This window comes from Cervus canadensis, chromosome 15 (assembly GCF_019320065.1).
Source record: "Cervus canadensis isolate Bull #8, Minnesota chromosome 15, ASM1932006v1, whole genome shotgun sequence".
Classification (NCBI taxonomy): domain Eukaryota; kingdom Metazoa; phylum Chordata; class Mammalia; order Artiodactyla; family Cervidae; genus Cervus; species Cervus canadensis.
The window spans coordinates 57,902,458-57,925,603 of NC_057400.1; the positions used below are offsets into that span (position 1 = coordinate 57,902,458).

Here is a 23,146-nt window from a genome sequence, read left to right on the forward strand (position 1 = left end):
CCTAATACATAAGATAGAGATAATAATAGTACAGGTTATACAGGATTACTACAGTAATTAAATGTGTGAAATTGTTAACAGTCCTGCTCCCTCCATAATTAAGCATTGAGTAAGAAGTGGTTTTTACTAGGTATTAAAACACTCCCCTAAAATTTGATCTAATTCAGAGTAGGAGAGTAACCATGAATTAAAACTGAATTTCAACCATCAAATCAAATAAGGCTCACAATAAAAACTGAAATTCATAGGTAAATGAAGTTATTTTTACATTGCCAATTTGTTTTTTTTTTTTAATTTATTTTTATTTATTTATTTGGCTGTGCCAGGTCTCAGTTGCGGCATTTGGGGTCTAATTCCCTGACAAAGGATCAAACTCTGGCCCCCTGCTTTAGGAGCACAGAGTCTTAACCACTGGATCTACCAATATGTATTCACAAATTTCTTCTCACTACCTTGGTCTCTTTGCATCCCGTTTAGCATTATCCATCTCTACCCCTCGATGTATATTCATACCACCATTATGGTCATCATTTTAAATCCCAAATCTGATAAGATACTGGCTTCCCTATTATCCATAGTCATGGTCACACAGAGACATCTCAAGAGTGGCAAGGCTATGTAGGGGAGGGCATGGTATGAGAGTTCATGGCTTCTGTGCAAGATTTTTATTATTTTAAAAATTATGTATGCTCCTAAGAAAACATTTGAAAACATTGGCCTATGGAGACTCCACCAGATGGCAGTCAAGGCCACCCATGAAGGCCCTTGCCCATCCCTCCAGCTGCTCATCAACAACCTTGCTATCCAGATGAAGAAAGCCACCTGTGCAGAGTACATGTGTCATGAACTTCATAGTTTCACACAGGCAGTTTTGACTGCCTAGAATACTTTTCTGCATCTCCTACAGACAGGAAGTCACTGAAGGAACTTTTTTCTGGGAAACATGCTTAGATTTGCATTTCTGAAAGAAGTCTCATGGACTCTGGTGCTGGGGGACCTGCTTCACATACTGCAGGATTCCTTATAAGGCTGGTAAGGAAAATACCTTGGGCTTCCTGGTGGCTCAGGCAGTAAAGAATTTGCCTGCAATGTGAATGACCTGGGTTCGATCCCCGGGTTGGGAAGATCCCCTGGAGGAGGGCATGGCAACCCACTCCAGTATTCTTGCCTGGAGAATCCCCATGGACAGAGAAGCCTGGCAGGCTACAGTCTATGGAGTCTCAAAGAGTGGGACACGACTGAGCGACTAAGTACAGCACTCAGCAAGGAAAATACTTAGGTTCCCTATGATCAAATTCCACTACAGTCCTGGAGTGCTCCAAAACACAGAGCATTAAATCCACTAACCTCAGGAAATCCACCTCTCTTTTTCTGTCCTTTTACACTGTCCTGCTTATCCTTCCCCAAGGTCCCTACTGCTCTTCCCTTAGAGGATCTAGTCCCTTCTAAGAGCTTTTAGAACACCAGAGCCCATCTCTCTTCTAGTTTGGGCAGCTTCTGCTCTCATCTCCACTGTACAACCGTGCCCTGAGGCAAAGACAGCACAGAGGCCTGGAAAGGGAAGGGAAATGGATGTCTAGAGTAAAACACAACTGTATCAAGTGAACCAGCATTGCATCTACATGTGTGTCTCAGTGAATCGCAACTTCTTTCCTCATGCTTTTCTTGAATCAGTTTAGTTTCGTGGTCAGAAAAATACACTATTAAAAAACAAGTCCAATTGGGACACACATCTATGCTGAAGGCCCTTCTACAAGTTAAATCATGATCTAGAAAGCAATACCTTCCCCAGCAGCTGTCTTTTCCCTTTTCCAAACCTTCAAGATGGTTCCTTCAGTAGTGAAAAATATCACTCTTTCCTCAGGAGGCTCACCATTCATTGCCTTCATTTGTGCATCAATGTTCTACACTTTCAGTTTAATGCCAGAACCCATCAGATCACTGCCTCCTCTGTCCCATTTGGCAGCCAGGCTCAGGACTGCTGCTGGTTTTCCATCTGTCAAACTCAATCCACCTTCAACCTAGAGGCAGGGCATGGAGAGCGGACTGAGCAAAGAACGAAGGCAGGCTGGTTTCCTCCTGGATTTGATCTACTTTGAATGGAGAAGCATCGCTGCAGTCATGTCCGGCTGTTTGCAACCCTGTGGACGATAACCTGCCAGGTTCCTCTGACCATGGGATTCTCCAGGCAAGAATTCTAGAGTGGGTTGCCATTTCCTCCTCCAGGGGATCTTTCCAACCCAGGGATCAAATTAGAGCCCTAGTATGTCTCCTGTATTGGCAGGAAGGTTCTTTAGCACTAGTACCACCTAGGAAGACCAGAATGGAGAAGGGGGTCCTAATAACATAGAAAATTCCTTAGTAGGGACTTGCTTCCTAACTTTGAGAGAATCTAGCTAGAAACAGGCTTACAGCCTAGAAGACAACATAAATAGTGATCCTATTTATGTATCTTCCCAGCTTCCCAGAGGAGCGTGAGGGAGCAGCCACTTTGAACAATTCTGTACAGTTTGCCCATACTCCTTGTTACAGTGGATTGGTCCAGAGAGGACGTGGTCCAAGCTATCCTATTAGAATGGAATATGCTTACGTAACCTCCTTGAAAATAGACACCAATTGAAACTGCCCCTTTCACTTGCTAGTTGTATGACCTAGTGTGGGGCATGTAACCTCTCTTGACTTATTTCTTCATCTGTGAAAAGAATGATTTGAACTAGATGATGTTTAGATTGCCTTTCTGCTCTTGCATTATGGTTGTCATAAAGAAGGTAGATTCTAGAGTCACTGAAGCCTGAATTCAAGACCATGTTCTATCAGTCACAAGCCTTATGACCTAGAAAAGTCCCCGGAATTCTGAAGCATGTGTTTCACCATCTGTATGTAAAATGGGGATGATGTTAGCGCCTGCCTTGGTATTAAGTGGAAGAGTGCATGTAAAGCGCTTAAACACTATCACACCAAGTAAAGCAGCCTGTGGCCTCTGGGTGCTATGGCTATTGTTATTCCTACATGGAACATAAAGTGAATTTCTTAAAAAAAAAAAAAAAAGGAGGGAAAGAAGAAAAAGGAAGGAAACCAAGGTGAAAACATCATAATTATTCAGTTAAAGGAATGGTTTGAATAAGAAGATCAAACTGTATGGCTTAATATCAGTGCAAAGAGACGGAAACAGCAACCCACTCCAGTATTCATGCCTGGAGAATCCCATGGACAGAGGATCCTGGTAGGCTACAGTCCATGGGGTCACAAAGAGTCAGACACGACTAAAGTGACTTAGCAGCCGCAGTGCAAAGAAGTGAGGGGAGACAGGACAAAGAATCAATATGACTTCACAGGCATGTAAACACGCACAGCCCTGGAGGAGGGCATGGCAACCCACTCCAGTAATTTTGCCTGGAGAATCCCATGGACAGAAGAGCCTGGCAGGCTATGGTCCCTAGGGTCGCAAAGAGTCAGACAAGACTGAAGCGACTCAGCATGCAAACATGTACAGGATGTTCAACTATGGTCTTAAAAAATGTAACACTATTTATGTCAAGCCCTATCACTCTCAGAATTTAAATAAAAATGTGATAACAAAGAATACTTCAAATATAAACAGCATTGGGTAAAATTATAACTCTCACGAAAGACACAGTCTGTAAACTATTCAACTTGAAGAACCATATTGAAGACATATATTCCATAGTCTTTCTTTATAACCTTGCTTTAGTGACACGTACAATATCTATGTACAACATGTACACACCAGAGATCTTCCTTTCTTCTTATGTCAAAAGTATACTGACTACTCCAACACCACACAAGATTGATTATCTCTACTCTGACTGATTATCTCAATCTAGAAACCACCCTAACACCCCCAAAGGTGGTAATATTTTGAAACTCTCGAGGAATAAACTAGAATATTTTTGTCTACATAATTGGTATGCTCTGGCAGCCACTGACTGACATGTCTATTTCTTTGGGGAGTCACATGATCTGACTGGGTACCATGCAATCTAAAGAATGGTGAGAGAGAATATAACAGGTAAGAGAGAAAAACAAAAATAATAAAGGAACCAGGGCTGCACACTGTGGCATAATATAATGCCAGCCTCCAGAGATGGAAAATCTCAGCAGGGGAGGGCTGCAGTCAGTGAAGGCTGTCAACCCAGAATACGCCAGCCAAAACAACAATGTCATTCTACCTGTAAAGCCGAGAGCAAGTGCCACAAAAATTGATGGGGACAGGAATCAAAGATAAAACCATCACACAAAGGGCATGTCACATCTGCCTCTCACATGAAAGAACTATATAGATCACACACACCATATCTTTCACATCAGATTTGTAAAGATTTACAGCCCTTGTTCCATTTCCTAGGCTTCCATGAATGATGTAACATGTGCACAAGTGACCCTTTCAGATGGTCACACTAGGGAACTGGCAAGAGTTTCCCTATGTGGGGGGATCATAGAGACCTCCTGAGGAACGCAAGAACTAAAGCATCCATTATCCCATATTTACAACCTGGTATCAGGTGCCCTAGAATTCAAAGAAAAATGTTTAAGGTGGTTGGTCCTGGATATCTCAGAACAAATGACTCACCCTCATCTGTCCCATTCAATTATCTTGGCACTATCAAGAGTTGTCATGTAGTGTGCCTGGCAGGACTTTTTCAAAGTCAGCAGTTCTTTTGCAAGATGATGAAAGACAAAGAGAACAGCTCAAAGATTTTCCTCTTAGACAGTATCTGCTCCATTGACCACACTTGCACATGGCTGGAACTAAATACATTCTTTTACTTGACTATGGAAAGTCATCTTCTTGGATGAGTTAATGACTTGCTGACTACCAAAATAGTAATATGTTTATTTCCCAAATTTGGTGTTAATCAGTTACTCTGATGTTTGCACTTTAAAGTCATATTCTTGTAAAACATCTAGAACGGCTATTTCCAGAATTTGGAAATTAGGTGGTCTAACAGCTTTAGAATCCTATAGTCATTTTAGAGACAGAGATACAAGATTTACCTTAAATCACTCTAATCACTCAGATGTCTAATCAGATATGCTGCTTACTTGTCCTGTTATATTTAAATACTTTCACATGGGACTGCAGATATAAGGTATTAGAAGGGAGTTTGCTCAGGAGCCAACTTAGAAAGTCTTAAATTGAAATATAAGTACTTCATATCCTGCTTATCTATTTATATTTGTATAAATAAGCCCTCAAAATGATGGTAAGGGTTAGATACCTCTATTTTATTTCACATATAAAATCCGGGAAGCCGTCCCATGGTACCTTGTGCATGCTTCTCCCTTTATCGATCGGCTTCTCCATGAACCCAGAGGGCCTGCGCCGGGTTCAGAAGCATGGAGCTAAAAAGGAACTCTCAGTAGACAGGGAGATTACACTTCATGACTGTCCTTCTCTGACTTTAATGTGCAAATGCAGCAAACCAGAGCTTTAAGATGGAGATTCAGGCTCAGCAGATCTGAGTCATGCTGCTGGTCCACGGCGCAGCCTGAAGCGGCTGGGAGCCCTGTCCTTGCCGAGTGCCCCGTGCTGCTCCTCCTCTAGGGGCCTGGACCACTTTGTGCATTTCTCAGGGCTTCAGCTTCCTCCCCTATAAAGCTAGACAAGAACTAGGTAAACGACAGAATTTCCTATATAACACAAGGAACGGTATTCAATATCTTATAATGACCTATAATGGAAAATAACCTGGAAATATATATATATATGTTTGTAACTGAAAAAAAAGAAAGAAATAGAGGCTCTTAGCAAATTCAGGAGTTGAAGAGAAGGTGAATGAATACATTCAGGTGAAAGCATTCTGAAAAAAAATTTAAGGAGCTCCTTGATGAACTGTCTTTAAAAATCACTGAAGGACACGAAGATAACTCTTCCCCTAAAACTAACAAACTGGATGCCATTGACGTTGCTAGTTTCCTGTCCCACTGAGCATTCACTTTTTGTATTCTGCATCAAACTGCTGCTCTGGATCCCTGCTCCTTGTCCGGGCTGTTACAACTGCTAACCAGCCTTCTACACAACTTCACTTCTGAGTGATGCTCGACCTACATCCTGTGGGGTGGCACAATGCCCTTGATAACTCTTCTTCCAAAGTCCCAGGTCCATTAACATAATCTTGTGACAATAAGTTGTTAAATTGTAGGGAGGAAGAGAAGACAATTTTCCATTCTGTATAATTTATAATTCATAGAATTTTCTCTCCTAAAAGGTGCCATTGCTGCTGCTTGTTTTATACATGACAGAAGTGAGGGCCAATGAAAATAAATCCCTTGGACAATATCACAAAAATAATTAAGAGTGGCATCGGGACTGGAAATGATGTGTTTAATTCCCAGTTCAGTCTGATAACCTCGACTCCACCTTGGAGGAAATTTTCCTACACTTTTTTTTCCCCCACGTCCTTAAAAGTTACCTGCAGCCACTCTTGGTTTTATGGCAGCATTTGATGATGGTGCCACTGAACCAATACAATGCTGAAGTGAAGGAAAGAGAGACATCCTAGGAGTGATGGAGAGGCATTCCTCATAGATAAGATGGAAGGGACCGGAATAAAGAAACTAGTTGTGTTAGTGGCAGCTCCTCCTCTGTCCCCTCAGAGAAGACTCGGGAAAGCGTAACTGAAATACTCACTGGACCCACTGGACCCATCTCTGAGGTGTCCTCAGAGATGCTGTTATCTAATCTGTTTTAAACAGAATATCTTTTTAAAAGTATATTGCAGCAGGGCTTCCCTGGTGGCTCAGTGGTAAAGAATCTGCCTGACAGTGCAGGAGACACAGGTTTGATCCCTGATCTGGGAAGATCCCACACATTATGGAGCATCTAAGCCCATGTGCCACAACTATTGAGCCTGTAGGAACCCACAGTCACAACTACTGAACCCATGGGCCTCAACTACTGAAGCCCTCGCACCCTAGAGCTCATGCTTCGCAACAAGAGAAGTTGCTCTACTAAGAAGCCCACATAAAGCAACTAAACAGCAGCCCCTGCTTGCTACAATGAGAGAAAAGTCCAACAGTGATGAAGCCCCAGCACAGCCAAAAATACTAGAAGAATAAAATTAAAAAGTATAATGTAAACAAACAGGCCACCTTATAACCAGAGGATGATTAGGAACATCTTGGGCCCCTGATGGCACAGGGCTCTTGAAAACCACCCAGAAGTGGTACAGCATGCCAAGACAGAGATGCGATCTGGACCAAGGAGGAAGTACTGCACTTGAGGTGCTAGTGGTAAAGAACCCACCTCCCACTGCAGGAGATGTAAGAATGCAGGTTTGATCCCCGAGTTGGAAAGATCCCCTAGAGGAGGGCATGGAAACCCACTCCAGTATTCTTGCCTGGAGAATACCATGGACAGAGGAGTCCGGGGAGCTACAGGCCATGGGGTTGCCAAGAATCCGACATGACTGAAGTGACTTAGCATGCACACACCTTGCACTTGAGAGAAGCCAGTCTGAATACAGACTGATTAGCCGTGAAAAAGTGGTCATGGGTACCAAGCAAAGAATGAATTATGGGGCTATATGGAGAGAAATGGGCTCAGGGCAGATTTATTACACTCTATTTCCACTCTGCTAGCAGGCTGCACAGAGTCTCTGAGGTACAGATTTACTCAGGATTGAAATTTTACATCCTGGGACACTATCTCAAATAATCTAATTTGGTGAGATGAGAAAATCCTATCTCATAAAACTATCATCCCTTTTCAAAAGCCCATATAAAAGTTTACAGGCTGTTGAGGTATCTAGCCATGGCACAAGCTTCTATTATAGGCGACATTGAAGACAATGAACTTAAAATTATTTTAATAAGAAATGCTACGACTGGCTGTGTGTGGTTTGTTTTTTACAACCTGAACTTCATAAATTTTTATAAGGTGTCTCTTTATTGTCAGGCGTGGGAGCTGCTGTGTCACTGCTACTCAGCCAAAGCTTTTTAAAATAAAAGAATCTCAATCTGAGAGTGATATTATATGTGATATTAAGATAGCTGACCCCACACCTACTTCCAGCAGCATTCTTGTCTTCTATGCAAATGTTAAAATAAATATATCCCCCATCACTGTGAAATGGGTTATTCGTTTGGCCATTATACACACAGGAGCAGGCTGCCCCAGCAGGAAGGGACCTTGACTGTCCTCTACTAATTCTAGATGGAAGAGGAATGATGCTGAGGAGTACACACACACACACACACACACACACACACACATAAAGAAAACCTATGCCTAGTAACTTCTTTAGGACTTGTGTGTGGGTATCTTTCAGGGGTTGGCCAGAAGAGCAAGACAGAGAGAGGGCCACTTCCAAATAAGAACTACTATCATCTTCCAAGAGCTCACTATGTTTGTGGTACAGAATCAGCACTTCATATCCATTATTTCACTGAGTCCTGCAATCCTATGAAATGTAGAACAGCACGCCTATTTTACAGGACACGAATCTTCAGCTTGGAGGTGATTGTAATTTGCCCAAAGTCATAAGGCAGGGACTCAGTCTAGATGTGTCAGATCACAAATACAGTTTTATTCCAGTGTCACCTCTCAATATTGTTTCCCATCAGTATCATTCTGTATTCTTGGTTATTCAGGAGAATACTACGAAGAGGAAAAGAACTTCAGAAAACCTTGGAAGGGAAAAGATACTATGATTTACAGTGTATTGGACCGGAATAGGGGCTTCCCAGGTGGCACTAGTGGTGAAGAACCCACCTGTCCACGCAGGAGACAGGGTTTGATCCCTGGGTCGGGAAGATCCCCTGGAGGACAGCACAGCTACCCATTCCAGTGTTCTTGCCTGGAGAATCCCATGGACAGAGGAGCCTGGCGGGCTACAGTCCATTGGGTCTCAAAGAGACCACAACTGAAGCAACTTTGCATGCACGCATGGACCAGATGAGCCCCTGAAAGCTGCCTGGGCAAACTCTTCATTTTACTGAGAAGAAATAGCAAGGTGGTCACAGGACTAGTTCTGGTTCACACAGCTAGCTAACATCAGGAGCAGGATTTTCTCCCCATCCTACCACTAGTGCTGCTGAAGGCAATACATTTAGTTGAGTTACACAAAAAATGATTTTTCCCTTCTCTAATATTAGGCATTTTTTTCTACCTCATTCTCTTTAGTACCTTCTGCTCTTCCCCTGGAATAGAATGAATGGGATAGGTAGTTAGGATGTGATTAGAACTGAAAAGGCAGGGTCAGGAGAATAAAGAGTATGCCAGTATTTTTCCTCTTGGGTCCTTAACTTGAGGATAAATTCCTCTTAGATATTTCTTTTGGGAACAGGATGAAATGAGAGGAGTAATCAAATACTCAGTCAACAGATACTAGAATTCACTGTTTCTAGATACTCAGTCATTAATTTGATGACTGAGGATCTGCTTTCAAAGAGCTTACAGTCTAGTGAGGAAAAAAATCAATGCAATCAGTACAAACTGACCATTAAAATCTAATGTTGCAAGCACCATGATAGAAACAGAAAATACAATATGAGAACATGAAAATATTATCAAAGAGTTCAGATATGATGAGTACTCAGGGCAGCCTATGGGAAGCCACTGAGGATGACCACAGGGCTTGACCTTCATGTGAGGGGCAGAAAAACAACTGCAGAATTCTGGAGAAGAGGGGACACACAGGGATCATGTGCCTTTTGGCTCTTAAATGATATAATGTTCTGGCACATAGTGAAAGTGAACGTCTCTCAGTTGAGTCTGACTCTTTGTGACCCCATGGACTACACATCCCATGGAATTCTCCAAGCCAGAAAACTGAAGTAGGTAGCTGTTCCCTTCTCCAGGGGATCTTCCCAACCCAGGGGTCGAATGAAGGTCTCCAGCATTGCAGGTGGATTCTTTACCAGCTGAGCCACCAGGGAAGCCCTGGCACATAGCAGATGCTCAATAAAAGTAAAGTGCTTAATAATCTGGGGCAAAAAGACATAGTAACTACTCTTTCACATCTCTTCTACTTTTTTTTCTTATATGTCCCCCTCCATTGCCTATAGTTAAATGGTTTATCAATAGCGCCAAGAAGGGCACTGATTGCAGTGATCAACCCATTCAAACTTCCATGCAGTGCCCGATCTCCTTCACTGTTGGCTCTTTTTTTTTTTTTTTAATGATAGTTTCAGCTACCCTTAGGTATGTTTTTATTTACTTATTTGGCTGTGCTGGGTCTTAGCTGCAGCACATGAAATCTTCAATGTTCATAATGGCAAGTGGGATCCCTAGTTGCAGCATGTGGGATCTTTTTACTTGGAACATGTGAACTCTTAGTTGAGGCATGTGCGACCTAGTTCCTTGACCAGGAATCAAACCCATGCCCCCTGCACCGGGAGCGCAGAGTCTTAGCCACTGGGCCACCAGAGAAGTTCCCATTCTGTGTTGTTGTTTCTGGTGGCTGGTCTTCTCATCCACCGCACACTGACACCTGGAGCGAGCATGAAACTTCAAGGCCGTTACGGGACAGTCTGCATCATTAGAAAGGTCTTCCCGTACTGATTTCAAATCTGCCTCCTTGCCAGCCTGCCCACTGAATCTGGTCATGGCTGCTGGAACTTCCCAAAAACGAATCTAGTTTGTCCACACGTCATCCGTTCAAGTGTTTGCAGACTGCCGCCACGTCTGCTCAAAGCCACCTATTCTGCACCAGCTGGTGTGCCCCGTCCTGTCGCTAAAGGAGGTTAGGAAACAGCAGTCATGGGGATGGGGCGAGGGGCTCACAGAGATTCTGCTCTGGGCCTTTCTTCATGCTGGGCTGCTGAGAGTGGCTTCAACCAGTGCTGAAATCATGCCCCTAGTGTCATAATACAGAGAAAGCAATGGCGCCCCACTCCAGTACTCTTGCCTGGAAAATCCCATAGATGGAGGAGCCTGGTGGGCTGCAGCCCATGGGGTCACAAAGAGTCGGACACGACTGAGCGACTTCACTTTCACTTTTCACTTTCCTGCATTGGAGAAGGAAATGGCAACCCACTCCAGTGTTCTTGCCTGGAGAATCCCAGGGACGGGGGAGCCTGGTGGGCTGCCGTCTATGGGGTCGCACAGGGTCAGACATGACTGAAGCGACTTAGCAGCAGCAGCAATGTCATAATAAGAACCTGACAGAAACAAAGAACTGGGCTAGCCTGAAAGACCTCAGGTGTAGCACCACCTTCCCAACTAAGCACAGGCCCCAGAGACTATTAAAACTCCATCCTGTGGAGGGAGGGCCTCTCCAACAACAACCATTATTAGCCAGAGGGAACAGTTCAGATGTTGCCTTTTAATTTTTTCCCCCTAGTGTTAGAAAATAAACTGCCACAAGACCAATAATTCCCTCTGGAGAAGACCTAGAAACACTGCTCTCTCCCATACGCATAACTCCCTTTCTCATCTAATTGCTTGGTGCTATCATTTTCCAGGCAGGTATATCTTTTCGCCAACCACTCACCTTCAACAAACGTTGCTCCCTTAAGTCACCAGTGAGCTTTTCTTATCGTTGAGGAAAGAAGGGGTCATCTAGGAGGGCTGAGTCAGGCGGGATGCAGGGCTCCATCATAACATGATCTTGCAATGAGAGGATGTTAAACCTAACCCTCAATCACTCCCTGGGGTCTTATAGATTTTGTTTTTCTCAAAAAAAAAAAAAAAAAAAAGGTTATTTGGGACTTCCCTGGTGGTCCAGTGATTAAGAATAATCTGCCTGCCAGTGCAGAGGAGGTGGGTTTGATCCAGGAAGATCCCACAGGCTGACAAGTAACAAGCTTGTGTGCTGCGTCTACAGAGCCCATGTGCCACAGCCACTGAAACCCCAAGCCCAGAGCTCACGTTCCACAGCGAGAAAACTCGTTATGGAACTACAATGAGAAGCCCAAACTGCACAAGGAGTAGCCCCTGCTCGCTGCAAGTAGAGAAAGTCTGAAGCAACGAAGACCCAGCACAGGCAAAAATTCAATAAATAAAATTAAAATTAACGAGCTATTTAACAAGACAGAACACTATTGCTGGCTTTTAAAATAATCAGCAATAGAGTTGTTCATCATCTTTAATGTCACTTTCTAAAAATTTATTTTTAATTAGAGGATAGTTGCTTTACAATATGGTGCTGGTTTCTGTCATAGAGCAATACAGAATTAGCCATAGGTATCCATATGCCCCCTCCCTCCTTTCACTATTTTATACAGTTTCTTCATTATTTTATACAGCAACACTAAAACATTCTATAATTTGCATTTTTAAATGGGTCTATTGAAGTACACACTGAAGACTCAAAACTATTACCCAAACACAGTAAACATTTTTCTTGCTTTAATTCTTGATAATTCAGAAACATTTCAAGACATCAGATATTTCTAAAGACCAGATTGCCTTATCCCCCTGCCAGCCAAGAGTACGTTACACTGTTCCTTTGCCAATGCAGTAAAAGAAGACAATAGATCCGAGAGCCTGTGAAATTCTCAACAAATTTAAACCTTGCTTAGGTACGCTGTAAACGAGGAGGCACGAAAGACTTCAAGGGTATGAAGGGCTTATTACAGGGGTCCTTCTGCCAGGACAGTGGTAGTTTGAACATGTGCCATCACGTCCACATACTTGGCACAGTCATCTGGCCTCTACTTGGCAGCTGTGGAAGAGGGTGGTGGACAAGAAGAGACCAGAGAGAAGGAGCCTGTGTTTCCCACCAGAAAACCACAAGGACAGGGGAAGTGGCATTCCCAGGAGGCACAGAAGGGAGAGGCGTGGAGCTGTGCAAGGGGAGAGACACTGCTGACATTCAGCAGTCGTGGTGGTCTCTGCATCAATGACATAGTCACTACACTCCAAGGGGTTGCCAGAGCCCCTGGGGTGGTCCGGAGCGCCACAGAGCCCGGGCTAGAGAACTCCACCAAAGCACAACTGTCATCTGGGGAACGGGGAGACATTCCGGCTCCAAGACCTTACCTCCCATCATTTCCTTTTAGACTTTGTAGGGTTACGCTTGGACCTTGCAATCTGAGTATCACAAGTGAGCTCACAGGGATACTGAGGTCGTGGCCAGTGGTCCATATCACCATGAAGAATCACAGTGGATGAAAACCTGTGGGTAAAGGCCAGCGGGGAGCCAATGAGAGAACACAGCCTGGTTCTCTAGAACCCACACATGACAGACTCCACACGGATGGCTCACAGCAGTGGTTAATGCCGTGTGGAGGGACAGAGCTGAGCATATTTCACTGGACTTCACTTAGAGCCACTGTAATTCTGATACACATCCCAGGTTGAAATTAGTGCTCCTCTAGAAAACTACTGGTCCAAGTGTGATTTCCAAGTACTGATTTCCAATTGATTTCCAAGAATCAATTGTGATTCTTAGAAAATATTTGGATAAAAAGTTTAGATTTCAGAGTTTGGGATTAATATATACAACACTACTATATATAAAACAGGTAAACAATAAGGATCTACTGTATAGCATACGGAACTATACTCAATATCTTATATAAGAATATGAAATATATATATATATATATAAACTGAATCACTTTGATGTATACTTGAAATTAACATAACATTGTAAATTAACTGCACTTCAATTTAAAAAAAAATTTATATTCCTGGATGCTACCCTCAGACTTCTATGTCAGAAACTTCAAGGATGAATTCCAGGAATCTGCATTTTTTGCAAGCTCTCCAGGCTTTCTTTCATGCTAAAAGCCCAAGAGTCACTGCAATAGAGAGGTCTTAGGACCAGCCTGGTGGCCACATGTTGGGGACACAAGAAAAAGGCTATGCGAAAGAGAAACAAGATTAAGATTTTACCTTCCACACTCTGAGTCTTCACACTTTTATTTCTGTGGAAGTGAGACTGAGCATGAAGAACCATACATGTAGTAATTAGGTATATACAGGCTTAAACTCTTTGGTAAGGTTGTATGTCGTCCACCAATTATGTTTTTTTCTTGCTAATTATTTTGTTGTCTAAATTCCAATATAGAAAATCCAATTCAGGTGTTAAGATAAATGAATGTGAAGCCAGGAGGATCCAGGTGACTATTCAACTACAACTCGGGTGCCTGAGAGAGACTGTCCTTGAATAAGTCCACCCTGGTTAAACAGACACTGGTTACATAACCTGGCTCCCATACCTGGATCTCGCTCTGATTTGGGTCACTTCCAAACATTCCAGGTTTACACATGCGTACAGGGTTCACAAAGCACATTCATGCAGAGGCAATGTTTTAAGTCACTTGGTCTTTCCAAAGATCTAAAACCCAAGTTATATATTTTGCTGTTAAAAATCTGCCTGCATTTCACACGGTTACATGTTTTCAAGAGTTCCTGTAGTGCTTACAATTCCACCTCTGTTCACCCTTCCATTTCACTGTTCTCCTAAAGTCAACAAGGAAAAACAGACAAGTGAACAGACATATATAATTTAAAAAATAAGAAGTCAGTTTCAAACAGAAGGCTCAAAACTCAGAGTTGCAAAAATTCCCTTGGCAAAGAAATTAGTGTATCTATGAAGTAGTTGATATTAATTATTAAACTGTAAAATGTATAATAATGGCTAGCTTTGTGGGTACTGTAGAACTTCGTGTACTTCTGTAGCAAAGAACTTTGCTAAGTGTGTCATGTGTATTATCTCATTTTCACCTGACAATAACCCCATTAAAGTTTCTCTCATTGTCTCCTAGACTTGGGAAACTAAAGCACAGACAGGTTGATTAACTCGGTCAAAATCACACAGCTAATGACTGGAGAAGCTGGAATTTGCATTCACAAAGTCTGACACCAGAAGCTGAACTTAACCATTAGGCTATACTACTTCCCACCTTCAATAGTGTAACAAGTGTGGGAAGTTTTGTTTAATCATCAGCATCTCCAAATATTATTAAATACCATGCATAATGACCAACTGATTAAGGTAAAATCATCTCATATATATACATAATCAAAATATACTGGTGCTTAAAACAGGTATGTTTATGTGTACACAACCTATAGCATGTTATGCTATTTATATTCTCAGTATCATAATTTTCATGACATACAAGGTAATACCTCTCCCTAAGACTGTGAGGGAGCTCTCCCACCTCTAAAGTATCAAATCACATTCTATTCTGCCCTCCAAGAGGAGGAACAGGTAAGTATTATCCTTCTAAGTCACTTCAGTCGTGTCCGACTCTGTGCGACCCCATAGACGGCAGCCCACCAGGCTCTCCCGCCCATGTAGGATTCTCCAGGCAAGAATACTGGAGTGGGCTGCCATTTCCTTCTCCAATGCATGAAAGTGAAAAATGAAAGTGAAGTTGCTCAGTCTCGTCCAACTCTTAGCGACCCCATGGACTGCAGCCTACCAGGCTCCTCCGTCCATGGGATTTTCCAGGCAAGAGTACTGGAGTGGGGTGCCATTGCCTTCTCCAAAGGATTATCCTACCTGACGCTTATTTAACTTATATTCTACCTGATGCTTATTTAACTCGTATGCAGAGTACATAATGAGAAATGCTGGGCTGGAGGAAGCACAAGCTGGAATCAAGATTGGTGGGAGCAATATCAATAACCTCAGATATGCAGATGACATCACCCTTATAGCAGAAAGTGAAGAACTAAAGAGCCTCTTGATGAAAGTGGAAGAAGAGAGTGAAAAAGTTGGCTTAAAACTCAACATTCAGAAAATGAAGATCATGGCATCTGGTCCCATCACTTCATGGCAAATAGATGGGGAAACAATGCAAACAGTGAGAGACTTTCTTTTCTTGGGCTTCAAAATTACTGCAGCTGGTGACTACAGCCCTGAAATTAAAAGACGCTTGCTCCTTGGAAGAAAAGCTATGACCAACCTAGACAGCATATTAAAAAGCAGAAACATTACTTTGCCAACAAAAGTCCGTCTAGTCAAAGCTATAGTTTTTCCATTAGTCATGTATGGATGTGAGAGTTGGACTATAAAGAAAGCTGAGTGCCAAAGAATTGATGCTTTTGAACTGTGGTGTTGGAGAAGACTCTTGAGAGTCCCTTGGACTGCAAGGAGATCCAACCAGTCCATCCCAAAGGAAATCAGTCCTGAATATTCATTGGTAGGACTGATGCTAAAGCTGAAACTCCAATACTTTGGCCACCTGATGTGAAGAACTGACTCATTGGAAAAGACCCTGATGCTGGGAAAGATTGAAGGCAGGAGGAGAAGGGGACAACAGAGGATGAGATGGTTGGATGGCATCACCGACTCGATGGACATGAGTTTAAGTAAGCTCCAGGAGTTGGTGATGGACAGGGAAGCCTGGTGTGCTGCAGTCCATGGGGTTGCAAAGGGTTTGGACATGACTAAGCAACTGAACCAAACTGAGAGTATCAAATTGAAGGACATCATAGAGTCCACGCAATTCTGTGTGAAAATAAAATTCTAGTGTTAATATCAGCAGAAGTTTTCTACCCTTATTTGTAACCTTTATCTTTTCATAGGCTCAGATTTTAAATATCCTAGATTCTATATGGGTCTTACTTCTCTAATTTATCAAGGATAAATACTGCAAAAAAATTCCTTTTAACCCAAGACACACAATAATTTTCTCTGACTGAATAGTAGTCATTTCCACATCCGTAACTAATATTTCACAGATATAGCAATGTATTAAGCCTCTGAACTCTAATGATTAGTGAACAGTTTAAGCTGACCAACAGTCCAGGTCTGTAGATTCTGAATACCATACGTAATAGACCAAATATTTTGACTAACACACATCAAAAATCACAACTCTATGTAGAATTTTACACAATTTTAACATGAATATATTAAAACAAAGATTTAAAAGAATTAGCTAATCATTTCTCACAATGGTCTTTCCCCTAGCGTGACTCAAAAGTTCTTTTAAAAATTTCATAGTATCTTCTAACTTGTGTTATTTTCTAAAATGCAACGACTATATGAAGAATAAACATTTGTGAAGATTTCATTGAAAACTACTCTTATTAATCAAAAAGTAAACAATGCAGAGATAAAACATTCTATTTCAAGAGAAACAGATGAAAACTACTACCCATCTGCATCTCTTTCAAACCCAAAGTCCATCAGCCTAACAACTCCTGATATTCATAATTGAGTCCCTATGCCAGGCCCACTGCAACTAGTGAATACCCCTTTTATTTATGTTCAGATGTGTCCAGAAAAAAGGGGGCGGATATAGGTTCTCAATTAATATCAGTTATGTCCATTTATCCAATTTTGATTGGCTGATGATATAACAGTATAATGGCTATTTCAGAATCTCAGCCAAAAAGAGAAGGAAAACTTGACTAGCTTTAGCTTGCATAAGACAGACTCTCTCTGTGTGTGCTTTTCTTATTTTTAAATTTCATTTCGCATTATAAACTTAGCAACGTAAACGTTTAGCACATTCATATTTATTTCTAAAATAAAATACTCTCTAAGATTCATGAATTTCAATCCTTTCTATTTGTTGATGATAAAACTGTCTTTATTAAAGGGCTAAGTCATTTTTCTGGAAGTATGTATGAAAGCCTGGTCATCTTTTTGTATCAGTCTGTATGTATTTTAATTCATCTCTACTATTTATGAGATCATACAGTTGATGTGGCATACCAAATGCATCAAATATAAAAAAGTGATTGGTTTTATTAACATGTACGCCTTCTGCTGTATTTTTTCCACTGACTTCCGAGAAATATGCTCATAAATTTCCTTTCAAAGTGATTATGCTGTGCTGAATATCTTCAAGTTGAGCATAAGGTGAGAGTATTAACTGTTAAGGCAAGATGACTGACCCTTTAGTGATTCAACAGATACAAAATGTAATAAAATAATTGTCATAACAAACCACCACAATGCACACAGTACTGCATCTCTGGCTCTCACATATTGCTCACAACAACCAAGTCAACCCACTTCACAGACAAAGAAATCAAGGCCCTAAGTTTAAGTAACATCCCCAAGCTCTCAAAGCTGGTGAGGAACACGGCCAGGGTTTGACTCAGCATGATGCTATGTTCTTGAGCACCACTCCTCACTGCCCTCAGATTCTGTAGTTCTCCACCCAGGCTGCAGATTGGAATCACTTGGGGACACTTAAAAAAATACTGATAAATTAAATCATTCCCTTGAGGTAGGCTAAGAATGCCAGGATTTTTTTTTTTTTCAAGGACTCTTTAGTTTAGTGTGAAGCCACAGTTGAAAACAACTGGATTAGCAAATGCCAAAGAATAGTTATTTTCTTAAGAAATATGAGTCTTTCTCTGAGTAGCGAGAGAACAACACAAGTTCAAATTGTTAATCTGGAACAGAGACACTAGATGGGAGCAGGCACCAACGCCAGCATCATCAGAATATCCTTATTTCCTCTCTCAACCTGCGCTTCTGCCCCACGTGAGGACCCCACATGGCATCTGGTGCTGAAGCAGACCCAGGAAGCCGTGTAACACACACACTCCATCCACAGTGAGGAGTCCAGGAAAGAAACAGCTTTGCCAACGTCTCATGTGAGCAGTAAAGACCGAGAGCTAGAATCTCCCACCCTGTGTCAGTGTTCCTTTCATAGTGAAAAAAAAAAAAAAATTGGAAGCACTAGGAAAACAGTTGGGGCAGCGAGTCAGCCAAGGCATCCAAAGAGAATTTCAAGAACCAGAGAGAGCAGCAAAGGAACAACAACAAAAACCAAAGCAGAATGAGAAAGGAGAACAGGCAGAATCCGAAAACAATGGGGAATGAGGAGAAATATATAACAAAGCAAAGGAACTGGCCAGAAAAAGTAAAATAGGGAGAACCAGCCATCATGATACTTTATCAACACAACAAGGGGGAAATACAAGGGAATACTGGCACCTTCCATTCAGCTACGGGAAGCATGGTGAGACCTAAAGTATTTTCAAAATCATCTAATATCAAAGCAAACAGTAGCTGTAGCAAAGTCACTTGGCAGGGAGGGAGGGCCAGAAACCCCCAAACCGGGGAAGCATCAACTACTACCTTGAAACTCAAAGTGTGGTTTGAGGATCAGCTCTTTTAATATCATCGAGGAACGTGTCAATATGCAGCCTCTCAGCCCTGCCAGATCTGCTGAACCAAAAGCTGCATTTTAATTAGATCCCCTCATGACTTAGATGCATATTCAAGTTTGCAAAGCACTGGCCCTACTGTAAGAAGCAAACTGATGCATAAAAAACAAACAACTGTTACAGGCAGAAGGTGGACTAAAGAACTAAGTAGCTAAGTAGACCTCAATCTGACTAAATTATTTGTTGCGGTCCCATGAGAAGCCAGGCCCTGAGCTGGGTTTTTCTGGAAGTGAAGGATTGAGGCCAGGCACAGTTAGCCTGGTGCCCTTAGGGCAGAAAACAAAACGCGCATGCACCTAAGGAAGACCAGGGCTTGTGCTCCAAGGGGAGGTCAAGCAAAGTGTGACCAGGTTTGGCAGAGCAGTAGCTGAAGTCTAGAGGGAGGTCAGAAACCGGGTAGCAATTGCACAGACTGACAGACGGAAATGGTAATGGGGAAGCGGAAAGGTCTGTTCCAGGCAGAAAAAAGCACAAGCAAAGATGCAGAACTCAGAAGACTGCTGTGTACTAAGGGAACACTGCCTTTGTCTAAAGCAGTGATTCTCAAATGACTTCACGGAGACTCATGAGTCTGTGATGATGCCTCAGAGACTAAGGGAAGGGAGGCCAGTGGGATTACCGGGGCCCCATATCAACCACATAAGATATTCTTACAGTGGACCCCACCAGTGAAAAATAAAATTTGAAGCATATCACTGAGCAATATACAAGGTATATTGTATTGCTTCTAAAATTATTACTTATAGCTCTGCCTGGCATGTAGTCAGTACTCAAATATCTACTGAATAAATTAAATAATGAATGAATCTATGAGATCAAAGTAAAAAATGTGGAGCTACTCTGGGTCTACACTGCAAATGGTCTGAAATGTCAGACAAGCGAGAGGTTTATATGTCACTTGGTAGAGCACTGAGAAGGAGTTTATTAGCCAGTGACTGAACTTGGCTCTGCTTTAAGGAGCTTATTCTGCAAACCAAGTGTAAAATGGATTGAAAATGAGAGAGGCTGGAAATGGGAAACTAGTCAGGAAGACATCCTGGTAGTCTCTAGGAGATAAGTGGAGTCTGAACAAAGACAGTCACAGTGGCAATAAAAAGGTAGAGAAGTTGGCATCGTGAGGCATCGTGGAGACAGTATTTGTCTGTGAATTATGTGTGGGAAGAAAATATATTAGAAAGGTTCTAGGTGACTGAGAAGTATAGAAATTGACAGAGTCACCCATGTTCATGTAAGGAGAAAGATGTTGATTACAGCTATACCTGTTAGATTTGAAGCACCTGAGAATAATATAAAGTCACCTCGTGGGTGGTGCAAATGTCAATACAAAGTTTAGGAGAGAAAGTGGAAATAACTTAGCACTAATAAGAGGACACCACTGAATAAAAAGTCACATGCAAAAGAGTAAAAAGGAGGTCATCTATACAGAAAAGAAGATCAAGAAAAATCTGCAGATGAAAAAAACAGAAAAAGGAGGATACAGAGTCTATATGAGACGCTCAGGAACAGAGACAAGAGTTGGGAAGGTGGTAGAATATACTGAAATGGTGGGGTGGTGGTGGGGTCACAATAAAAACCCAGAAGCAAATAAAAAGCAGCAGGACAAACTCTCCTCGCTCTTTAGCTCTTCGAAGACATGGGATTTTATAGGCACAGCAGAAAGCCAATTTTGCTCTTTATTTCCGTGAACAAAGATTTTCACAAATAAAGCAGTTGCTCCAGTGAGAAGTAAACTCATTGCTCATTCTTTTAAAATATAAATTGTTCCTGTTTAAAACTGAGCAATGGTATCTTCAAACTCAGCTGGAAGAAAAAAAAAAAAATCTAAAGCTGGAGAGGTAGTCCATGGATTTTAGATTCTTCCATGGTAGGAGCTCCACAAAGCATTATCTATGTAGACATTTCACCTTTTGGAATTGTGTTTGTTTTGGAGGATTTTTTTGGTTTTCTTGTCTCTAAGCCAGGTCACCAGCCTGAAAAAAAAAAAATGCTGAGAACACCTGATATACTTTGATGAATCCTCACATAATAGTGGCACTTTATAAAGTTACCAACTGCTGACAGGTCTCACTAATTGGCCATGTTTGGGTGACAAGTACTAATGACAGTTTCTCCACTGGTTTGACTGTAGAGGAGACACCTCCCTTGATTGCCTCAATTCAAGAAGAACACATTAAATTCACTGTTGTTGTTTTTTTTTTTTTGCTATGTGAATCTATATATTGGTAAAATACTGCAAAATATCAACATTATTTTCTTTAATATAGATGCTGTTTAATGGTTATTAAATTTCTTTAAAGAGATCGTCACTTACATAATATAAAACAATACAATGCAAATGGAATACATAAGGAATTATACTGCAAAACATTTATATTACGAGGATGACTTCAGAGAGAACAGTAATTTTTCCTTTATTAGGAGAATTCACCTTCTCAAATGCATTTTTACTACAAATGTATCCAAGAGAGGTCAAGGAGATCTATAAGAACAGCTATTTGATTTGTGGTTTTCATTCCAAGCTTCCTCAGATCACTTCTGGAAACGAGTAGGAGTGTAAATTATAAATCTACAAATACTTGATTTATGAGAATATAAAATTTGAACTACAACCAACACTTTAGTCAAATATTTTTTCCACCTTAAAAAGCTAAGGTAACAACATAACTTTCAATGCGTATTTGCATTCTAAGGGCATTTATCTGTTACAGGGAAGAGGTAGCACATACACTCATTGCACATATGGCATCAAAATAAGATGAAAGGACTCTGAAAACCCGAGAAACTGGGCCCTGAAATATTTAAGGGAAGTTCTTTCCAGCCAAATCCTTTATCTAACACATAGTTTACTTTGTGGGAAAAAACCTTCTTTTTAATTTGACAAATGCATTGTTTTTTGTTGTTTTTTTTACAGCTTCATGCACTATTCTGTAGCTGCCAGTGTCTAAGCTTTAGGCTGGGCCCTGCAACACACAGGTTTTATTTCTTCTGTTTGAGCATCCTTTGCTACATCTTAACCAAGTTTGCATTCACCTTGGTGAGATGCTCTTGAGCAAAGCAAAACCAAAGAGAACCAAACACATTTCTGCATGAAAATGAAGAAAATGAAGACGTGTTCCCTAATCCAAGAACTTTTGAGGGTATTCCAAAACTGTTTATTTTGTACTTAGGGGCGTAGGGGGCTTGAAGGCAATTTATTTTCCTTGAAGGACCACAGCATCCCCGCTCCACACCCCCCCCCCCACCCCCGCACCAGCCAGGTTCACTATAAAAACTGTATGTCCTCCAGAGCCTGTGGAAGTATTCAGGGAATCATCGTCCTGCCAGCTCTCCTTCTCCCCACGGGCCCCCGCAAACAACAGTGGCAAAGCAGATGGTCCTCCCCCTCCCCTTCTCCTTGTCCCTTCCGCAGTCCCAGCGTCCTCCCATCCCGCGCCGACACCTTCCCCTACAGCTTGGTAACCGAACCTCCCCACCCCCACTCTTCCTGGGGCTCCCAGCAATTACAAACTTTGGAGACCTTCTTTCTGCTTCGCCGCCCCCATTTCACCTTCATTCATCCGGAGAACTCTTTCTGGATCCCAAGCTTCAATTGCTATCTTCCTCCCACACCTCTGTCCCCAAACTACCCATTCCCCTGTACTAAAGGGAGAGGCGTCCAGCCCGGGTGGCGGAGGCCCTGCGGCTAACCACAGACGGGTGCTGTCCTCTGCCCTGCTCCACCCTCCCTCCGTCTGGGTGCACCGGACCCCAAGAGCCCCCACTGGGGACGCCTCCACTCCTCCGGCTTCCACGACCCAGTCCTAACTCCAGAAGCCCACTGGAGCCTCAGCCCACAGCCCGGGCAAGCGGCGGCCGGGCATCCTCCTCTACAAGTGGGACCGCGAGACAAAGTGCAAACTCCATCGGGAGGGGGCTCCCGGCGGCCCTTCCCTCGGGCGGCGCGCCCAGGTGCCGGCTCGCCCAGCGGAGGCGGGCGGGGGCCCGTGGGAAGGCGGCGCCCGTTCGGGGGGCGCCCGGCCCGGCTGGGCTGGGCGCCCGGAGCTTACCTCCGTGCGCGGGCCGCTGGTGCGTGGGGGCAGTGGCTCTTCC

The 23,146-nt window shown here is 42.5% G+C and overlaps 1 long non-coding RNA gene across 1 annotated transcript; it reads right to left on the reverse strand.

The window, feature by feature from the left end:
- Positions 1–294: 294 nt before the first annotated feature.
- LOC122453655 lies at positions 295–10,399 on the reverse strand. Its single transcript, XR_006273134.1, has 3 exons — positions 10,357–10,399; positions 7,667–7,669; positions 295–386 (listed from the first exon to the last, which is right to left on the reverse strand). It is a non-coding gene; the product is annotated as an uncharacterized LOC122453655 (long non-coding RNA).
- Positions 10,400–23,146: the final 12,747 nt, after the last annotated feature.